The sequence below is a fragment of the Schistocerca gregaria genome, chromosome 5, assembly GCF_023897955.1.
Source record: "Schistocerca gregaria isolate iqSchGreg1 chromosome 5, iqSchGreg1.2, whole genome shotgun sequence".
In the NCBI taxonomy this organism is placed as follows: domain Eukaryota; kingdom Metazoa; phylum Arthropoda; class Insecta; order Orthoptera; family Acrididae; genus Schistocerca; species Schistocerca gregaria.
Window position 1 is genome coordinate 418,535,744 of NC_064924.1, and position 12,960 is coordinate 418,548,703.

Below are 12,960 nucleotides of genomic sequence, written 5' to 3' on the forward strand. Positions count from 1 at the left end.
TCTATGCTGTAATGACTTCCATCCCAACTCGTGTATCATATCTGCCACACTCTCTCCCCTATAACGCGAAAATACAAAACGAGCTGCCCTTCTTTGCACCCTCTCGATGTCCTCCGTCAATCCCACCTGGTAAGGATCCCACACCGCGCAGCAATATTCTAACAGAGGACGAACGAGTGTAGTGTAAGCTGTCTCTTTAGTGGACTTGTTGCATCTTCTAAGTGTCCTGCCAATGAAACGCAACCTTTGGCTCGCCTTCCCGACAATATTATCTATGTGGTCCTTCCAACTGAAGTTGTTTGTAATTTTAACACCCAGGTACTTAGTTGAATTGACAGCCTTGAGAATTGTACTATTTATCGAGTAATCGAATTCCAACGGATTTCTTTTGGAACTCATGTGGATCATCTCACACTTTTCGTTATTTAGCGTCAACTGCCACCTGACACACCATACAGCAATCTTTTCTAAATCGCTTTGCAGCTGATACTGGTCTTCGGATGACCTTACTAGACGGTAAATTACAGCATCATCTGCGAACAACCTAAGAGAACTGCTCAGATTGTCACCCAGGTCATTTATATAGATCAGGAACAGTAGAGGTCCCAGGACGCTTCCCTGGGGAACACCTGATATCACTTCAGTTTTACTCGATGATTTGCCGTCTATTACTACGAACTGCGACCTTCCTGACAGGAAATCACGAATCCAGTCGCACAACTGAGACGATACCCCATAGCTCCGCAGCTTGATTAGAAGTCGCTTGTGAGGAACGGTGTCAAAAGCTTTCCGGAAATCTAGAAATACGGAATCAACTTGAGATCCCCTGTCGATAGCGGCCATTACTTCGTGCGAATAAAGAGGAAATACACTACCAGGAAAAATTTTCGCCAACCGCGACAAAAACTACATAGTTCATTTCAGTGTAAAAAGACATCGCACAAACTAAACAGAATAAATATTTTCTCTCTCTATCATTAAGTAGAAGACAGTATGGTTGAGATTATAGCCACTTCAAAATACCGAATTATCCACCCTATTCCCTTCAGAACAATTGTTCAAACTCTTGGAATTCTGGAGATAAGATTTTTTACTGTTTTTGCAGATACTGCAGTGTAACACGTTTGTATATTACTCATAGATCTTCAACATACGATAACCTCAGTTGTCCGACCTCTCTGTCAAGTTCATCCCGTAAGAGTTCAATGCGCCGCGCAGAGTGGCCGCGTGGTTTGAGGCGTCACGTTACGGACTGCACGGCCCCTCCCGCCAGAGGTCCGACTCCTCCATCGGGCTGTTCAAATGGCTCTGAGCACTATGGGACTCAACTGCTGTGGTCATCAGTCCCCTAGAACTTAGAACTACTTAAACCTCACTAACCTAAGGACATCACCCACATCCATGCCTGAGGCAGGATTCGAACCTGCGACCGTAGCAGTCGCACGGTTCCGGGCTGCGCGCCTAGAACCGCGAGACCACCGCGGCCGGCCCTCCATCGGGAATGGGTGTGTGTTGTTCTTAGCATAAGTTAGTTTAAGTAGTGTGTAATTCTAGGGACCGATGACCCAAGCAGTTTGGCCCCTTAGGAATTCAAACACATTTGAGCATTTAGTTCCATGCGATTTAAGACAGGTGATTTACTTGTTCAGTTGCCCTAGTTTCTCATTTCTATTGACATACCCTCTGCACAACTGATAAGCATGTTTGTGAACATTTTCTCACTGCGGAACAAACTCAGGACCAATAAGTCTCTTGCTAGATGGAACTACATTCTTGATCAGTATCCTGTGATATCCTACCTTCTTTAATTTTTAATTCATTGTCACCAGATCACCGATTTCATCACCCTCAAAATATCCACGCACCATCACCGAGACTCCACCTTTCTTCGCCGTTGGCCTCACACACTGACTCTTCATGCCTCCTCCACGAAGTCGACGAATGAACATCCGACCATAGCTTCCAAATGCTTCAAACGTCCATGATTAACACCGTGGACCATTGCTGCACGCACCAGTTTCTATGATGCTGTGCTTATTGCAATCTTTTTACCTTATGTCGTTTGTTTAATACAGCGTTTTTAGCCGCTATGCACACCTTTAAACATTCATTGTTCACGGAGAAAGAGGTGCTCTATTAAGGCAGATATTGGAGCTGTTCACATACTATTTACCTCCTAGAATTTCAGGTTCAGCACGAGTCCTATGGCCTTTACTATGTACACATGAGAGCTGTCTGCCCTGTAAGATATTAATCGTGGTCTTCAACACATGATCATTCAATTACGCACATGCGTACTCAAATACCAGGTTATTAAGAACTAAGTCAGTTCGAACGTGATATCATAGTCTGCACGCGAACGTTGGGACACAGCATCTGCACGGTAACTATGAAGTGGGAATTTTGCCGTACGACCATATCACGAGTATACCGTGAATATTAGGAATCTTGTAAAATATCAAATCTCTGACATCGCTGCAGCCGGAAAAAGATCCTGCAAGAACGGCACCAATAACGACTGAAGAGAATCGTTCAATGTGACAAAGTGCAAACCTTCCGTAAACTGCTGCTGGTTTCAGTGTTGGGTCATAGACAAGTGTCAGCGTGCGAAACATTCGAGGAAACATCATCGAAATGGGCTTTTCGAGCCGGAGGCCAACTCGTGTACCCTTGAGGAGAGCGCGTCACAAAGCTTAAAAAAAGCATCGCCTGCACCCGTTAACACCGACGTAGGACTGTTGACGACTGGAAACACGTTGCCTGGTCGGACGAGCCTCGTTTAAATTGTGTCGAGCAGACGGGCGTGTACGGGTATGGAGACAACCTCATGAACCCATGGACCCTCCATGTCAGCAGGGGACTGTTCAAACTGATGGAGGCTCTGTAATGGTGTGGGGCGTGTGCAGTTCTAGATACGACTCCGAAAGCTGACACGTGCGCAAGCATCCTGTCTGATCAACTGTATCCATTTACGACCATTGTGCTTCCCGACGGACTTGGGCAATTCCAGCAGGACACTGCGAAACCCTTACGTCCAGAAATGCTTCAGAGTGGCTCCAGGAACACTCTTCTGAGTTTGAACACTTCCGCTGGGCACCAAACGCCCCAGACATGAACATCATTGAGCATATCTGGGATGCCTTGCAACGTGCTGTTCAGAAGAGATCTCCACCCCCTCATACTCTTACGGATTTATCGACAGCCCTGCAGGTTTCATGGTGTCGATTCCCTCCAGCACTGCTTATGACATTAGTCGAGTCCATGGCACGTCTTGCTGCGGTACTTCTGCGTGCTTTCGGGGGCCCTATACGATGTTAGGCAGGTGTACCAGTTTCTTTATCTCTTCAGTGTAGATCGGAGACACTTACCTTGGTACCAGCCTAATTAAACCACTAGTACGCCAATGTAAATCGGACTACTCCAACTTTAGTTTCTATTGTGCTGCTAGAATGGCCTTCCTGTTGCAGAGCTGAACCTTACCAGGTATACAAACTTGCTGCCAGATGAACACACTGTGCTTTAAACTATTGGGAACCGATTGTTACAGAGACATGTGAAGGAATGAGGCCTGTTCAGATGGAACAGAATACGTGAAGGCTCGTCAGTGTCGGTTTGAATACCTATCAGCTCCTCTCTGCGCGAACAACCAGTTAAATACGCAGCATAGGCACTAGGCTTTAGATTTTTATATTTATTTCATCATAAGAACGGGGATATGACAGAATATTCAAAATGAAATCCTTGTGATACGTGACTGAAATCTTTTGATCGGTAGTGTATGCAAAGCACTAAATAGAAAACAGAAATTGTGTTAATAAATCATGACACTACAGGCGAATAGTTTTAGGCAAAGACAGTCACTGGAATGTACAGACTGTTTCACAATTCCTGTTGTAGGATTCTGGGGGTTGTAGAGGGGACATAGTAGAAAACGTTTTGGTAAAGAAACCGTGTCCGGTAACGTACCATAAGAAGAAAAGTGGAATCACTCTCAGATCTCCCGCTTCACGGTACACACTCAAACGGAAAAGAGGGTGCCGCTGTGAGTTCCCTGACGTAATGTGTAATGTGTCCTCTGTTTACGTTCACTGCTTCAGAGTTCTGATCACTTGTCAGTCTGTCATTGAGCAGTAAGGACGACCGAGACTTTAGAGGACGGCCTAATAAACGTTTTAAAGAGTACTTAGAGAGCCTAACAATTTATAGTGACGTTGAACTTAATAGTAAAGCGACACAACGCATGTAGAGCTCCAGCAGAACAAAAAGGTCAGATCTCATTGTCTCCAGAGTGTGCGTTAAGATGAAACTAGAAATTTGAAACTGACGCGATCATCAAATTTATTTTTCATTCAAACGGTACAGTTCCACACATGGGTTTCTTATCAAAACGTAATCTATTAAGTCCCCAATACAGCCCCTAGACAGTAACTGTGAAACACCCTGTATACACCATATAATGAAGTATCTTGGGATGCAGGAGCTATTCTGAGATGAAGATAACAGCCCATTGAGGGAATCGTCAAACTAGTCATTTGACTAATTAAGAGTTCAAAAAATGCAGTAGTTGTTATATTATCTGAAAGTAACATAAAATCAGCTTATTTACATCATAGTACTGACATTAGGTAGCAAAATTCTGTTCCAGTTTGGTATAATCATACTAAATTTATTGCCACGGATTCTTTTTTTATTTCAGCCGTTTCGTTCCCCATTAGTCAGTGCACTGCTCATTGCGACGGACCATATATGCTAGTGGCCTCCAATATATTACACAGGTGTTTCTCTTCAATAAAGCAAGAGATATGCCAACGCATTTTGTGGCAGGATCGGCAGTAATTTTATCAAAAAAAGTACACGGAGACTAAATGTAGGAATACTTTATCATCTGCCGCTAGAATCTGTACCAGCAAGTGGCATGTGGCAGTTCCACCAGTCGGATTAACGACATGCTGTCAGGCAAGATGCCAAAATTGCGCGCGTGGTTTTTTAATGGCTTGTCAGAAGCGTTCTGGCAACTGTTGTACTGTGACATTCCAGAGCGCCGCGTATAGAGAAAGGCCGATATGCAGCAGCAATCCGTGTGACATTTATTTTGGAGACAATGACCACTGTAACGCGTGACAGTACACTCGAAATTCGATCTGAACATCTGAGAGAATCATTGCAAAGATCAAAGAGATTAGGAGGTTGCACATTCTTAACTAGATGCCGCATTTCTACCCATATTGACACTTGAGTAACTTGTCACAGTAATTTCGTACACTCATATTCACACTCAGTTCTACGTGGACTGGGGACTATCCCACTGTGCACTGCTCTGCAAAACTTATGGGCAAGGTAGATAAAGTATCATACACAATGTGATCAAATGTATCCGAACACATGGCTGAAAATGACTTACAAGGTCGTGGCGCCCTCGATTGTTAATGCTGGAATTTAGTATGGTGTTGGCCCACCCTTAGCCTTGATGACAGGTTACACTCTCGCAGGCATACGTTCAATCAGGTGCTGGAAGGATTCTTGGGGAGTGGCACGAAATCGGGGTTCAAAAACATCCTAAAGGTGTTCTATAGGATTCAGGTCGGGACTCTATAAGACCAGTCCATTACAGGGATTTTATTGTCGTCCAACCACTCCACCACAGGTCATGCATTACGAACAGGTGCTCAGTCGTGCTGAAAGATGCAGTCGCCATTCCCCAATTGCTCTTCAACAGTCGGAAGCAAGAAGTCTCAAATGGCTCTGAGCACTATGGGACTTAACATCTCAGGTCATCAGTCCCCTAAAACTTATAACTACTTAAACCTAACCAAACTAAGGACATCACACACATCCATGCCCGAGGCAGGATTCGAACCTTCTTCCGTAGCGGTCGCGTGGTTCCAGACTGATTCGCCTACAACCGCTCGACCACACAGGCCGGCGGAAGCACGAATATGCTTAAAACATCAATGTAGGCCTGTGCTGTGATAGTGCCACGCAAAACAACAAAGGGTGCAAGCCCCCTCCATGAAAAACACGACCACACCATAACACCAACGCCTCCAAATTTTACTTTTGGCACTACACACGCTGGCAGATGACGTTCACCAGGCATTTGTCGTGCCCGTACCCTGCCATCGGATCGTCACACTGTGTTCCGTGATTCGTCATTCCACGCGACGTTTTTCCACTGTTCAATCGTCCAATGTTTACGCTCCTTACACCAAGCGCTGGCATTTACCGGCGTGATGTGTGACTTATGAACATCCGCTCGACCATAAAATCCAATTTTTCTCGCCTCCCGCCTGACTGTCATAATACTTCCAGTGAATCCTGATGCAGTTTGGAATTCGCGTGTGATGGTCTGAATAGAAGTCTGCCTATTACACCTCACGGCCCTCTTCAACTGTCGGCGGTCTCTGTCAGTCAACAGACGAGGTCGGCTTGTACGCTTTTGTGCTGTACATGTCCCTTAATTTTTCCAATTCACTACCTCATCGGGAACAGTGGACGTAGGGATGTTTATGAGTGTGGAAATCTTGTGTACAGAGATATGACGCAAGTGACACACAATCACCTGACCACGTTCGAAGTCCGTGAGTTGCGCGGAGCGCCTCATTCAGTCCTTCCACGATGTCTAATTACTACTGAGGTCAATGATATGGAGTACCTGGCAGTAGGGGGCAGCACAATGCACCTAATAAGAAAAATGTATGTTTTTGTGGGTTCCTGGATATTTTCGATCACATAGCGTAATGTATTAACTACTAGGTGAAAATGATGCAACTGGAGCACATTGCGAGAGGTCTCACAGTCATGTAGAGAGAGTTGGACGTCACAAGACGTGTCGTCAGAGTTACTATAGCGCCAAGTGAGGCTGACATCGCAACACAAGGCACCTGAAGGAACAGCAAAAAAAAAAAAAAAAAAAAAAAAAAAGCCCAAGAGTTTAGTATCGCTCACAGCTCTGTTTATCGTACATGGAGGGCGATCCGAACCACAGGCACTGCTGCCCCACGGAGAGGAGGCGGTTGACCACGGTCGACTACGGGCAGCAGATGGCCGCAACATTGTGCAACAGACAAAAAGGATCCACGTCAAACAACGGTTGCGATCACAACCACGTTTAACAGGACGGAAACGCACGCGATCTTATGCTCCACAGTGACACGACGATTGCATGGGGTGGCTTCTTCATCCGAAGACCAGTATGCTGTATTCCGTTTGCGATGGCCTCAACATCAGAGGTACTGAACTAACGAGATGGGGGGTCGCGTGCTCTTTTCGATTGAGAGCAAATTCAGTCTAAGTAGTCATTCTGGACATTCTCTCATATGGCGAGGGATAGGAGCACGAAATGCGCTAGGAACATTGTCAAACACGATCATTTTGGGCGACTGCCGCTGCCGTCTAGCGGTTCTAGGTGCTTCAGTCCGATCGCAGGTTCGAATTCTGCCTGGGGCATGGATGTGTGTGATGTCCTTAGGTTAGTTAGGTTTAAGCAGTTCTAAGTTCTAGGGGACTGATGACCTCAGATGTTAAGTCCCATACATTTTGATCATTTTGGTGGTCCAGATTTTATTGTGTCGAGAGACATATTACTGCGTAGGCATACTGACCTCGAAATCTTGGAACGCTATACACTCACCGGCCAACTTTAGGGTGCACTGTACTCCCTCCCACCAAGTGCGTCTTTCCAGGGGCGCATTTGGTTCCGATTTTTTTTTTTTTTAATGACGATGTGTGACTACATCCAACAACGCAGATGAAGGAGCGGGTAGCATACAGCAGCAAGTTCACGTGCACCAACGACAATCCAACAGTTGTCAACCATTAGTGCTGGAATGGTACGCCTTACGACAAGAACTCCTCGCCAACCTCATAGCTAGTTGGGGAGCACGTTGCACGGCCATTCGTGATGATAACATACCCATTAAGAATCCTGTTCCGCCTATTGTAATGTCCAGAGAACCATCGTAAATTGAGGAGATTTCAGTGCAATTATTGTCTTTGAATAAAAGTATCATTTCAGTTCGTCTCCCTGCTTATTTCTTTCAGTTACCTTCTGAAATAAACTGTTTCAGATGTTCCTGTGTGTTGTCCATAATTCATCGAGCTGTATCACTTGTCAGTGACACATCATGCGAAAGTTACTTTCGTTTTTAAGTTTTGCACACCAGTGCGTTGTAATTTGCATATTCACAGATTTCAGTAGTTAATCTGCAGTGTTCTTTTCTAATTTTTGATTCTCGGTATACGCTGATGAGCTGGAACATTATGATCTACCTAGCAGCCGGTATGTCCACCTTTAGCGGCATCTTTGGCCGCATTGGCACCTACAGTTTTAGGGTGTGATAGGTGCCGACCCATACTATAAGCAGGCGAAGTGGGAGCTCATAACTTGATGCACCCCCAGAAGGTCCCCTCGTTAGAACTGCGTAAACCTAAATAACCTAAGCACATCACACACATCCATTCCCGAGGCAGGATTCGAAGCGATCGTAGGAGCAGCGCGGTTCCAGACTGAAGCCCTTAGAACCGCTCGGTCGCAGCTGCCGGCTAAAGCTACTGACATAGCCAGTTTGCTGTGGACCGGTGTCTGGGAACGTCGTAATGCAGTAGGTGTGCATTCCATACCCTTCAGACAGTCCTTGGAAAAGCCACGTGTCGGTAGTTAGGTGGGTTCCTAAAAAAGCGACCCTGTGGCGGCGAAGAGGCGACCTGTGACTTTCGGCCTTCGAGCAACTTCTCTAACTGCCGACAACGGCCCGGGGACAGAGAATAAATTCCGCCTGCCAGCCTCACCGCGGCAGAATGAGGAAAGGCCCCGTTGCCCCTGGCTAGCAGCCGCGTCCACAGCATATTCACCTCGCCACGTTCTTTCGGGCCGTACATCGAGGGCCACACGCGCTCCCGCATGCTCACGGTCAGCGAGAGTCGCACCGGCTACACGTTAACCTGTTCGGCTTCCTCAAAGCAGCCTGTGCACCTACCACGCACATTTGTAATTCAGAAAAGCTTAAGCCAGAGCTCCCAATTGTGAGAGTGTGCTAAACGCCTTCACGTGGTCGGTATCGTAGTTAAAATTCTGTCGAAAGTAATAAGGTAAGGGTGTTTTACTAAATGGCAATGCATATTTCAACCCACGGATTCACTGTCGCGAGTCTCAGGTTACCAACAGAGTAACTTCACGGAGAATACAAGTGATGAAATGCGTATCTATGAATGAATACTGTTTCGTTGGAGATTAAAATTTCTCCAGTGTTCCTCCGTTGTAGCTGCTACGTCCGGTGATTTTAATAAGCTGGTTACAGCAATGACATAACAACGTGTAACTCTTCATGCAGTTTATAATACATAAAAGCTACAATTTTCCGCGAAATCCTTGTATTAAACGTATACGAAGGTACATGTAGCGTCATCTTTGCACTCGAATCCTGGGAACCTTTGAAAACTAGGTTGTGATCGCCATGAGGCAGTACAACTTTCACCTTGTTTCTTTGACATCATAATGGTGCTCTCACAGCAACGACTGAAACCGGTATAATATGCTCCGAAATGTCAACGAATATGTTCTTTTGAAACCATCATTTGTGTCTTGTATACGCGTAATCTCCAGAGACCGAATAGTAACAGTTTTACACGAATTGTTTAGTAATTGACGAATAAATTTGGGAAGCTGTTCAGTCTCTCCATAAACTCTTCACATTCTTCATATCCAACACAGTAATCGTTGTCGAACTATACAGTGTGTGGCAGAACACTGTTCCAAATAGTGAACTGTATAATTGATTTTGGTAACTAGGTGCCCTAGTAAGAAATCATGAGGGGTTAAATAAAATGTGCACGTGCATAGACATATAAATGTACACTAATGACCATTAAAATTGCTGCACCACGAAGACGACGTGCTACAGACGGGACATTTAACCAACAGGAAGAAGATGCTGTGATATGCAAATGGTTAGCTTTTCGGAGCATTCGCACAAGGTTGGCGCCGGTGGCGACACCTACAACGTGCTGACATGAGGAAAGTTTCCAACCGATTTCTCATACACAAACAGCAGTTGACCATCGTTGCCTGGTGAAACGTTGTTGTGATGCCTCGTGTAAGGAGGAGAAATGCGAACTATCACGTTTCCGACTTCGGATTGTAGCCTATCGCGATTGCGGTTTATCGTGTCGCGACATTGCTGCTCGCGTTAGTCGAGATCCAATGACTGTCAGCAGAATGTGGAATCGGTGGTTCAGGAGGGTAATACGGAACGCCGTGCCGGATCCCAAAGGCCTCGTATCACTAGTAGTCGAGATGACAGGCATCTTATCCGCATGGCTGTAACGGATCGTACAGCCACGTCTCAATACGTGAGTCAACAGATGGAGACGTTTTCAAGACAACAACCATCTGGACGAACAGTTCGACGACGTTTGCAGCAGTGTGGACTATCAGCTCGGAGACCATGGCTGCGGTAACCCTTGACGCTGCATCACAGACAGGAGCGCCTGCGATGGTATACTCAACGACGAACCTGAGTGCGCGAATGGCAAAACGTCATTTTTTCGGATGAATCCAGGTTCTGTTTACAGCATCATCATGGTCGCATCCGTGTTTGGCGACATCGCGGTGAGCGCACATTGGAAGCGTGTATACGTCATCGCCATACTGGCGTATCAACCTACGTGATACTATGGGGCGCCATTGGTACACGTATCGGTCACATTGACGGCACTTTAACAGTGGACGTTACATTTCAGATGTGTTACAATCCGTGGTTCTAATCTTCTTTCGATCACTGCGAAACCCTGCATTTCAGCAGGATAATGCACGACCGCATGTTGCAGGTATTGTACGGGCCTTTCTGGACACAGAAAATGTTCGACTGCTTGCCCTGGCCAGCACATTCTCCCGATCTCTCGCCATCTGAAAATGTCAGGTCAATGGTGGCCGAGCAACTGGGTCGTCACAATACGCCAATCACTAGTCTTGATGAACTGTGGTACCGTGTTGAAGGTGCATGGGCAACTGTACCTGTACACGCCATCCAAGCTTTGTTTGACTCAATGCCCAGGCGTATCAAGGCCGTTATCACGGACAGAGGTGGTTGTTCTGGGTACTAATTTCTCATTATCTATGCACCCAAATTGCGTGAAATAGTAATCACATGGCAATTCTAGTATAATATATTTGTCTAATGAACACCCGTTTATCATCTGCATTTCTTCTTGGTGTAGCAATTTTAATGGCCAGTAGTGTACGCAGTTCTATTTTGCTGGAGGCGCAAGTTGTCGAGAACTGTGTAGTCGTCGGTATACAGACTTCGCACCTAAGTTGTCAAACGTTGTTGCAAATAGCAGAAAAACAAGCTAAATTCAGTAGTGTAGTAGAGCATAAATTCTTAGCCAGAGCTGCAGAGGCTAGTGCGTGACCGGACGCAGCTACTATTTACTATTTGTTCTGCCAAAAAGGGCGGACTCTGTAGCATCACAAGGCTTGGATTAAGCGAGGAAACGTGACCTTTGAACACAGTCAGTGTGGAAATATCATCCGTGTACGCCATGTCGGTGTCACGCGCTCTCGCGAGGTAGACCCCGCTCGTATACGTAAGGGTAGAAGCTTCCAGAAGGATGGGGCCGTTTGCAAAGACCCCTGTAAAACGGCTAACTACCCTACTGGAAGGCCTTTGTTCTCTAGTCGTCGGGAGGAGGTCAGTCTGTGTCACTGTGTGATAGGGGCTGGACTTAAAAAAATCCGATGTAGTCGACACAGGTCTGCACGTCGCCTCTGCACTGCGAGACTTAGGCTCAGGTAAGAATAGGAATCTTATAACCAAATGAAGACTCTAAGTAAATAGACTTGTACACAGGAAATGTGCCAGGGGGTGCTTCCAGTAAAAGTAATCCTGTCACACGCTTTATGATATCCTCCTCGGACCCCCGAGATTCCTGCCGTGTTCCGTACTCTAACCCACTCAATAGCATACTTTTCAGCCAAACAAGTGAAGGGCACACCCCGCAGTAGCATAAGTTGTTCTCGACGTACCATGTAGCTGAGTTCCATGACCAGCATTCGTGCAGTCCTTCCTACTCCCTCTCAGGAACGGTGCGTGTTGGCAAAATTACTACTCCTACAAGACGATTACCAACTACCGCAACTCAAAGGCGCACGGCCAACAATTGCTAGTAACAGCTATCAGAGCCTAAGACATGACTCTTACGACTGTCCTCGTGTGCGTGCGTGTGTGTGTGTGGGTGTGTGTGTGTGTGTGAGAGAGAGAGAGAGAGAGAGAGAGAGAGAGAGAGAGAGAGAGAGAGAGAACCATTAGCTTTCGATGAAAAAGCACAGCATACATGCCATGCGACATGCGGAATAGGGTGCATCAAGTGCTGGCTCCTTCTTTTGGCAATTTCCTTTGTGCTGGTGTCCCATGAGCAGTGGTCACTGTTGAGGGCTATGACAGGGGCGATCAATTAAAGCAAAAATGTCGAGTAGACATTGGGTCTAAATGCATACCTTAAGAGGTATCAGCACTTCTTCATTTTCGATATGCGAAACAAGTCTATTCTACTGCTGGCTCTTTGACTTCCGTATTTTGAGCCGTTGTGACATGGACCAAAACAAGAAAAAGATATACAGCAAACATGGGCTCTAAAATGCATACCTTGAGAGCTATAAGCACTTTTACATCTTCACTGATGTAAAACGCATTTTTTCTATTGAACAAACAGTTATTGCTCTTAAGGTATCAATTTTAGAGCCAATGTTTAGTAGGCAATTTGTACCCATTTTGATCCATGATCCATACTACCTCCTCCGAAAACATAGAAAGCAAAGAGCTTTCAGTAAAACAGATTTTTTTCACAGTACCAAGGCGAAGAAGTGCTCGCAGCGTTTAAGATATGTATGATTACTAGACTTAAGGTACGCAGGTTAATAGACTTGTGTTTCAAATGGTGATTCCTGTGATTTCCCTGAATCTT